The sequence below is a fragment of the Arachis stenosperma genome, chromosome 3 (genome assembly GCF_014773155.1).
Source record: "Arachis stenosperma cultivar V10309 chromosome 3, arast.V10309.gnm1.PFL2, whole genome shotgun sequence".
Classification (NCBI taxonomy): Eukaryota; Viridiplantae; Streptophyta; class Magnoliopsida; order Fabales; family Fabaceae; genus Arachis; species Arachis stenosperma.
Window position 1 is genome coordinate 61717145 of NC_080379.1, and position 10898 is coordinate 61728042.

The window sequence follows — 10898 nt, forward strand, 5'->3', positions numbered from 1 at the left end:
CATGCGCTTATCTGAAATTTCCACCAATGATTTACATAAGTATTTCTATCTTTATTTTATGCTTTATTTATCTTTATATTCGAAAACCATTATAACCATTTGAATCCGCCTGACTGAGATTTACAAGATGACAATAGCTTGCTTCGTACCAACAATCACCGTGGGATCGACTCTTACTCACGTAAGGTTTATTACTTGGACGATCCAGTGCACTTGCTGGTTAATTGTACGAAGTTGTGAAGAAGAGTGATATTACAATTGTGCGTACCAAGTTATTGGCGCCATTGAGATAACAATTTCGTGTACCATTGCTCAACCGATTCATCTTATTTATTGTGATTGAGATTGATATATAATCATAAAGATTTTTTTTCTCCATTAATTTTAGTAAAAAAATCCATGACGTAAAATAAAATAAAATAAAGTCAGTATCTACTTTTTTTCTCAATATTTTTTATATTTACTGTAAATATTAAATATAAAAAAATAATATTAATTATTATCACTTTTATTTATTTACATTCATAATTAAATTTAATATAATTATAGTAAATCTCTATAATTATAACAATTTATATCTATTACATGTATAGCTATTATATTATATATAATTATATATCTCCTCTTTTAATATACTTAGCAAGTATTTCTATTTATATAATCTACTTATCTACTTAATATATTAAAATTGGATTTTTTCTCAACTAATGAGAGTGATGTGTGAATTCCTCATGAATTCATTTTCCCTCCAAAATGAATGCATTTAATGAATAATGCGTAATTATACTAATTTAGGGAAATATCTTTATTATAATTATATAAAATTCATATTTAAATACATTATTAAACTACTTATCAATTATCAATCAAAAATATTTTTAATAATAATAATAATAATAATAATATACTTCTACTTAATATACTAAAATTGTATTTTTTCCTAACTAATTGAAGTGAGGTGTCAATTTTTCATAAATTTATTTTTCTTCTAAAATGAAAGCACTATTCTCTCTTCTAAATTTATTTTAGAAAAATATCTTTATTATATTTATATTACAATTAACATTTAATGAAAAATGTATGATTATACTAATTTAGGAAAATATATTTATTATAATTATATAAAATTAATATTTAATGCATTATCAACTAATGAAAGCGAGGTGTCAATTCTTCATGAATTTATTTTTTCTCCAAAATAAAAGTATTATTTTCTCTTCTAAATTTATTTTAGAAAAATAAAAATTCCATACTGAATATAGGTGGCAAGTTAAAAAAAATAAGCAAGTTCATAGAAACAAATCATATTTCTATAACATATATAAGAATGTATATTTTTATTATATAAAAATTAAATTTCTGCACTTCATGATAGACGTGACATACTTCTTAGCGTGTTTCTTAATTTATTTTTTATAACTCATCGAATACAATTTATTACAGCAAATTAATTATATCAACTAATTGATTTGATTAAGTATTTAAATATCACACGTTTTATTATAATTTATATCAATCAAATAATTGTAATTTATTATATCAATTATTTTAATTCATTAATTTATAAGGTACATAATAACATAGATGATTTGTTACTTATACTGATTAAATACAATAAATACATATTAATTTAGTTAAAAAAAATTATTGTCTCCTATGTTTTTCTATTTATTTTTTTTAATTCATTAAATCTAATCAATTATAATAAATTAATTATATCAACTAATTAATTTAATCAATTATTTTCTAATTTATTTTTTGAATTTAATAAATCAAATAAAATTAATTATACTAATTATTTGTATTGACTAATTGATTTGATTAATTCTTAAAAATATTTTTATTTAATTTATTTTATTTATTTGAATATAACTAATTGGTTATTTAATTTTATTAGGATAAATATCAAATTTTATTTCTAATATAAAAATACAAAATTTTATTCATTCCATTTTTATTTTACCACTATAAAAGACCATATATACTAGAAGAAAATATCATTCATTTACCAATTACTCTTTCATTAGGTAGCTTTTACAACAATTCTTTTTCTTCCTATGAGGCGTCGTCATAAGAAGGCAACTATCATGGACACAAATTAGCACACACTCTTCAACTCTCGTGCTTATTATTCAGAGCAATATATGATATATTATCCATTAAGCATTTATAGACCATGGGATTATCATGTTTGCATAAATAAAAAAATCTGTAATTAAGCTTAAGTCATTTACCTATTTGTGTGGTATATTGTAATGTGAAATTACTTTTAATTTATGTTGTGCAATGATATTATGGTTTAATTTAAGCTTTTATTTTAGAATTGTGTTATGATTTTATCTCATTATTTTCTCTTAGATATTAAGTTGATATATTTTTATTTATTATTATTGAAGCGGATGTGATATAAAATTTGTAAAAAACAAAAAACTTACATTCAATTTATTTTATTGTAGTCTTCTATTCTTCTATTTCTTTTTATTTTTTTATTCATTTTATTTTCTTTTTAAATATCATATAATGTATTATAATTTATACCAATTAATTCATTATAATTCATTATATCAGTTAGTTTAATTTATTAATTTATAATATACATGATAAAATAGATCATTTGTTACTTATACGTTTATTTTTCTAAAATCTAAATATGAATAATTATATTTTCAGTTTTTGTTATGAACAAAAGATTATTAATAATGAATAATAATTAACCACACATACTTTTAATCAAAGTGTTTGGATGATTTTTATATTTATTAACATTAATTATTGATTATTTTTCAAAAAAAATTATATTATAATTTTATGTTAGTTCATAATTGATTAATGATTAATGTTTATGAAGCTATGTTACTCTAAATTTTATATTTTATAAATATTTTATTTAAATATAATTTTTTTAACATAAAAATGTATTATTTTTAATAATATCATAATTTTATATTTTTTAATTATTCTAAATGAATATTTTATCAAATACTAATTAAAGTCATTCTTCCATTTGCTTTTACTAATTTATTTTCTAACTATTATATAAAATTAAAATCGTATTAATGAATTTAATATTAAAATTAATTTGACTTTTCATTATTTAGAGTGTTTTTCAATCAATAATTTTATACTCGTTACTTTTTTTCAGTTTTATTTTGAATTTTAATTTAGTACTCAAAGGTAGTGAAATTCCATTGATACGAAAATAAAGTTACAAAAAGGTCCATAGGGTAGAATAAGTAAAATAATGTGTGATACCCACATTACAACATCCAAATGAAACAACTTAGAATCTAAAATGTTTATCTTTCTCTTTCTCGCCGTCTATTATATTATCTATTCTATCTATTCTATTATATAAAAATTAAATTTTTACCTTTAATGATAGAATCAACGTAGCATGTTTCTGCTTTATTTTGTTTAACTCATTAAAGTCAATTCATTACGATGAATTAATTATATCAACTAATTGATTTGAATAGATATTTAAGTATCACACAATTTAAAATTATGTATATTAATTATTTGATTTAATTTTTATGATATATAAATTTAAGGAATAAATTAAAATAAGATAATTTAGGTATATATTTTGCACGCATCAAAGAAATTGTATACGGTCGATGATTGTAAAATTGTATACTAACATTGATATAATATTATTTTAGGTATATATTTTGCACGCATCAAAGAAAAGTATTGAGTTATTTTTTAGTAGATTTAAATTATTTATTGTTTATTAGAGAATTTTGTGCATTAGAATTCTCTAATAATTTATTATTTATTTTGAACTAATTTTGATATGTTCTTACTTGACAGTAAAATAACATATAAAAATTTTAAAAATTTGTTGGTGGGTCTAAGTATTATTAAGTTATTTATGGTCACATTGAATATATATGTTTGATTATTGAAGAAAGTAGATTACTAAAAATAATTAATAACTATTTTAGAGTTAATATATTTAACACTAGCTTAAGAAAAAACAAATAATACATAATATGTTATATTTTTATTAATTAAATTATTATAATTTAAATTAATCTTAACAAAATAATTTAAAATTATAATTTCAATCTTATCACGTGCATGATACGGGTTAATACACTTGTTAATTAATTATAATTGATTTATTTTAACGAATTAAATAAAATAGATTAGGAAACACTTCAAGAACTTGCCACATCAGTTCCATCATTATGTGCAAAAATCCGATTTTTATGTAATAGAATAGATAGAATAGATAGATAATAAAGATATTTTCTTAAATTAGTATAATTATACATTATTCATTAAATATTAATTATAATATTGTAATATAATTATAATAAAAATATTTTTCTAAAATAAATTTATTTAGAGAAATATAAATCTACTTAATATACTAAAATTGGGTTTTCTCCCAACTAATGAAAGTGAGGTGTCGATTCCTCATGAATTCATTTTCCGCCAAAATGAATGCATTATTTTCTCTTCTAAATTTATTTTATAAAAATATCTTTATTATAATTATACTATAATTAGCATTTAAGTAATAATGCATAATTATACTAGTTTAGGAAAATATCTTTGTTATAGTTATATAACATTAATATTTAATATATTATTAAACTACTCATCAATTATCAATAGAAAATATTTTTAATAATAATAATAATAATAATAATAATAATAATAATAATAATAATAATAATAATAATATGATAATTATATGATAATGGCACATGTTATTAATAACCAGTTTATATTTCTATAAATAAATTTATTTTAGCAAAATATCTTTATTATAATTATATTACAATATTATAATTAATATTTAATAAATAATGCATAATTATAGTAATTTAAGAAAATATCTTTATTATCTATTTATTCTATTTATTGTATTAAAAAAATCGGCTTTTTGCACTTAATGATAGAACTGATGTGGCAAGCTCTTGAAGTGTTTCCTAATTTATTTCATTTAATTTGTTAAAAAAAATTAATTATAATTAATTAATTATATCAATTAATTAATTTGATTAGACATTCAAATTCCACCATTTATTATAATTTATATGAATTGATTAATTATAATTAATTATATCAATTAATTAATTTGGTTAATTATATTAATTATTTAATTTGATTGGAATAAATATCAAATTATTTAATAATTAATTTAATAGTTTATTTTTCTCAATACCATTTATTTATACAAGATCAAATATTTTTTACTCATTCGCTCTCTTTTTTCTCTCTCTCGTGTTTGAGGTACAATTTTTATAATTTATTTTATTTTTATTTTTTTATCTTTATTTACACATTTTATTTTTTTAATTTTTGTTTATTTCAATTGCTTATTATTAGGCGCGTACCTTTTTTTTAGCTTCTAATTAATAAAAAAGATGTGTCATCTTTACGTTATTTTTAAATAATTTTACTATAATTTTGTTTTGTAATATTATATTTTGTCATGTATATTTCAATTTATATATATATATATATATATATATATATATATATATATATATATATATATTATCTTTTTTTGTGATTCACAATTAATATATATATTGTTTGTGTATGTAATTTATATGTTAATGCTTTTATTGATTCTCTTTATTATTTTTTTATGTGTCTCTTTGTTGTTCTTTATTTTAGTTATATTCATTAATTTCTCTGTATTGATACTCTTTTTATTTGAAATATCGTGACAATTTAGAGTGTATATTATGACCCATATGATATTCGTTAATTAGGTGTATTTTTTTAGATGATTTATGTTGTAATGTGTGTAAGGAGTTAACTTAAAATTATAATATGATATTTAAATTTATAATATGATTTATAGTATACTAAAATATTAGGATATTATCATATAAATATTTTTTATTTGTCTATTAGATTCAACTATATAGGATCTTAAAAATTATACAATTATGTAATTAGATATTTTTTCATATAATTATTGTATTGTTCAATTACATTAGTGAGACTATTTTCATTATTAATATTTATAAATATGCTATTATTTATATAATTGATTGAATCATCTTATTTGTAATTTTTTACTTTTGTTTTTTATCTTAATTTTGTTAATATTTTTCTATAATTTTATTTTATATTAATTTTTTTATTTTGATTAATAATTCTTAAGGGTATTATTATTTTATTTAAAGATAATTTAAATTTTTAGTAATATTTTTATAAAAGTTAATTAATAGGTTCTTCTTTAAAATAATTTTTCTGAAATTTTTTAATAAGATTTTAATTTTTCTTTTTCATCCTTTGAATTAATTAATTATATTAATCTTCTACTACAATACATTTTTTTATCTATTCCACACATTATCTTTTCTATCTTCTTTTACTTTTTTTAATTGCTATTTTTACCTTATTTTTAATTATTTATTTTACTTTTACTTCTCGTATATAGATTTATTATAATTCATTACATGTTCATTTTGAATTTAAGTGATTTTTAGGTTATATTTTACCATTGATGCTTTTATTTTGTTTAGTGTATTTTTTAGTCTGTGTTTAATATAATAATATGTAAATATCTATTCTATTATAAAAAAATTAAATTTTTGCACTTAATGATAAAAGTGTCGTGGCATGTTTCTAATGGTATTTTTCGATTTATTTCTTTTAACTCATTAAATTTAATTTATTATAATAAATTAATTATATCAACTAATTGATTTGGTTAATTATTTAAATATCATATAATTTATTATAATTTCTATCAATCAATTAATTATAATTCAAATTGAATGATTATTTTATTACGAAATTATTTCCTAATCTATTTATGGGCAACACATATATTAATTATAATCGCAAATTAAGTTATTTTACATTAAACGACTTATATAATGATAATCTCATTTATTATCATAAATGCTGAATTTAATAAGTCATTATTAATTTTAATTTAGAATTAAATAAGAATAAAACTAGAGATACTATTTTATTTGACCTTTAGGGTTTAATGGATGTCAACTCAGATATAAATAGTGACTTCCGAAAGGAATTGCAATTCAACTCTAACAAGAATACGGAAGGTTTTCAAAGAATAAGGGAATGGACTGAATTTGCATGAATTCTAAATGATCGAATTTACGATGTTGTTTCAGTTAGTTATTGTTACGAGAATTACTCTAATTTATACATATCTAAGGACTAGAATATATTAAATATTATTTAAGTAATTTATTTCTAATATTGATATTTGATTAAATTAGTTTTAGAAAAATTTAAATTATTGACTTAATTTATATATTACGACTATTCTTTTCAAATATATTATTTTTATATTTTTTAATATAAATTTTTTTCTCATTTTTAAGTTTATTTTCTTTCTTGGATATATGTATCATCTTTTTTTCTCATTTTATATTTCAGATTAGTAATGTAATTATTAAAAAATATATTTTAAAAAAAATATTAAAATATCACTATTTAAAAAAAGGAAAGATACGTGAAAAAAAAGAAAAACAAAAAATTAAAACATCACTATTAGAAAAAAAATATGTTAATATGCGTATGAATGGAGTCGGGATTGAGGAATATATATGGATATAAAAAATAAAAAATTATTGTACGATTGTAGAATAAAAAATAATCATATATATAAAATAAAATAATTATAACAAAAAAATAATTAATATATGTGATTTATATATTTTTAATAGCTGGTAACATGGAGTTTAACAAAATATAATTCATATATTTTTTTTATTCATGTATATGTATATGATCATTTATATATATATATATATATATATATATATATATATATATAATTATTTAACAAAATTAATATATATGTTATATAAATAAAAAAATTATTATAATTTTTGAAAATTACAGATGAACTTTTTTTCTATCAAATAAATTTATTCTAATTATATTACAATTAGCTTATGAATAATGTATGATTATATTAATTTAAGAAAATATTTTTATTATAATTATATCAAATCAATATTTAACGCGTTATTAAACTACTTATAAATCATCGCTATTTTTAATTATTCTAATTATATCAATTGATATAGTTCTAATTCTCATTCAAGTGCAATAATTTTATTAGGAGATAGTTGATGCACACATTAATAGTAACCCATTTAATTTGATATCAATTAGTGGATAATAATAATAATAATAATAATAATAATAATAATAATAATAATAATAATAATAATAATAAAGTCTACACGGTATATGCATTATATTTTAAAAAGATAAAATATATTTTAAAAAATTAGAGTATCAATAATCAATTGTGATTAATATCAATATCAATAATTAATTCTTATAATTATTTTTTGTACTACTAAAGGCTACATATAGTATTTTTTTTGTAGAATAAAAAAGATTGTGATTCATAACTTTTTGTAAAGTTATATCGTACGGACACAAGATTGATTAGATAACAAATTGAATTTTAATTAATATGTTTTATTTTCTGCTCATATTTTTTCATTAATTATTTTACTTTTTATATTTACAGTAAATATTGAATGTAAAAAAATATTGAATGTTATCTATTTTATTTATTTAGATTCATAATTAAATTTGATATAATTATAGCAAGTATATAGAATTAATAATAACATGATAGTATAATTTTAAGTTGTATAATATAATAAAAAAATATAATAATTTATGTATGCTTCCTATATATCAATAATATTATATATATTTATATATCTCCTCTTTTAGCTCTTTCCTAAAAATATTGACATATAATTAATGTCGATAACATATACATTGAGTAAGTATCTCCATTGAAAATATTTGCTAACTATTACCGTGTATAATTAGTGTGTGTGTGTATATATATATATATAAGGATTAATAGTGAATTGTTACAATTATTTATCATCTAGAAAATTCATACCTCGGACATAGAATTTTTTCTGTTTATTATTTTTCATACCTAAGGGATACTAACTACGATTCTATCAACAGTATTACCTATGGTAGATTATGTAATGAAAAAGTTTGAAAAATAAAAGCAAGATTTATAAGGTTGTGGAAAGTCCCATCCAAATTTGACAAGAACAACAAGACTTACATAGAAATGGTTCTTATGGATGATAAGGTAAGTTGATTATTTTCCATGATTCTTTCAAGTGATACTAGGTCTATTTTATAAATATTTTTTGTTTATATTTTAAGTTTATTTGATAAGTAAATCCTTGCACGAATCAAAGACAGTGCGATTTTATAGATTTATAAGGGCATACTAATAGCCTTTATATTTAATTTGTTTTAGAGTGTGATAATAGCCAATATATTTGTTGGTGGATTTAACTATTACTATATTATTTATAATCACATTCAGTATATATGTCTGATTTATTGAATAAAGTAGATTACTAAAACTGATTAATAACTATTTTAGAGTTAATCCAATTAACACTAAATTAAAAAAAACAATGCATAACATATTACTTTTTATTAATAAAATTATTATAATTCAAATTAATTTTAAAAAATAATTTAAAATTATAATTTCAATCTTATCACGTGCATTGGCACGGGTAATTATACTTGTTACAAACTAATAATGGAGCAAATCGATTTGGGTTGGTTGAGCAGTTAGTTCACTCATCTATTTTGTTGAGAGTTCAAATTTTACTTTGTGCATGTAGTAATTTATTGGCTAGCGATAAATTCTTAAATCGAGCTCTAATCCACAACGTATTAGTCTTTGGTTTGTCGGATTAAAAAATACCGTGAAAAAAAAAATGTAGCAATTGGAGTTTTTTTCATGGATTGTTCGTGCAATTCGTTATCATAGCTTGGAGTTAAAGTTGGTCTTCTCCAATTATATTTAACTCTTTATAAAATTGTATGTTATATATAATTTTTTTTAGAATAAATTTGTAGGATAGAAGTGGAAGAAAATTGTCTAATGACAGTACCTTTTCAATCCTTTATTTTCAGGAAATTGCAAAATAATAAAAGAATGTATTATAGAATAATTAGATTTAATTGATTGATTGTTTGAATAGTTTGTTTTGTGAAAAATGCAAATGATATCTAATGATGGCCTCTAATAATGTTGCTTTTGTGTGTGTTTGTGTATATATGACCGTGCATAAAATTCTAGTTACTCTCAAAATTTTGGGAGAAGTCTATCACTTTAATTTTGATATTTGTTTATTAATTAGTTTGTTAGTTTTCAAATTATTAAACGACTAATGTCTAAATCTATAAAATGATATTTTAGTTTTTAATTTAAACTACTAAAACTAAAAAAAAAAATGATTTGTTTTATAAATTGTAAGTTCAAAGACTAAAAAACTAATAAATAAAATTAAAGAATTAAAATATCATAAGATTTTACCAATTTAAATCAAGATACATAAATATAACAATTTATACCTTTAATATCATTTTTACAATCAACAAATGTGCATGCATGTGAGCGCGTATATATATATAATCATGATATATAAAAATTTTAGATTATATTAAATATATTGTGAAAATTACTCTTAATATTTTATTATTAATCAAGAAATATTTTTAAAGTCTTAAATTAAATAATTTCGTAACAAGTGAAAATATTAGAAATAAATTAAATTTATTATATTAATAATAAATATATTTTTTACATGATTATTACTAATATATATAATTATAACAATAATTATTGAAGAGTATTTTAATTAAATAGACTAAAGTGTATATTATTTGTAAGATTGCGAGAATTAATCTGGTCAATAAGGGAGAGATTTATATCAACACACTTTTGAATGGCAAGAGCCTCCACTTAGTCGAGAAGGGGGAGATTGTTAAGTTTTTTCTTTTCTTTGTGAGGCCTAAGGCAACATTTTGAGGGTGTCTCTTTGTACCCATTGTGCCACAACCCTAATCAGATTTTTGGGGTTATTGAGAGCGAG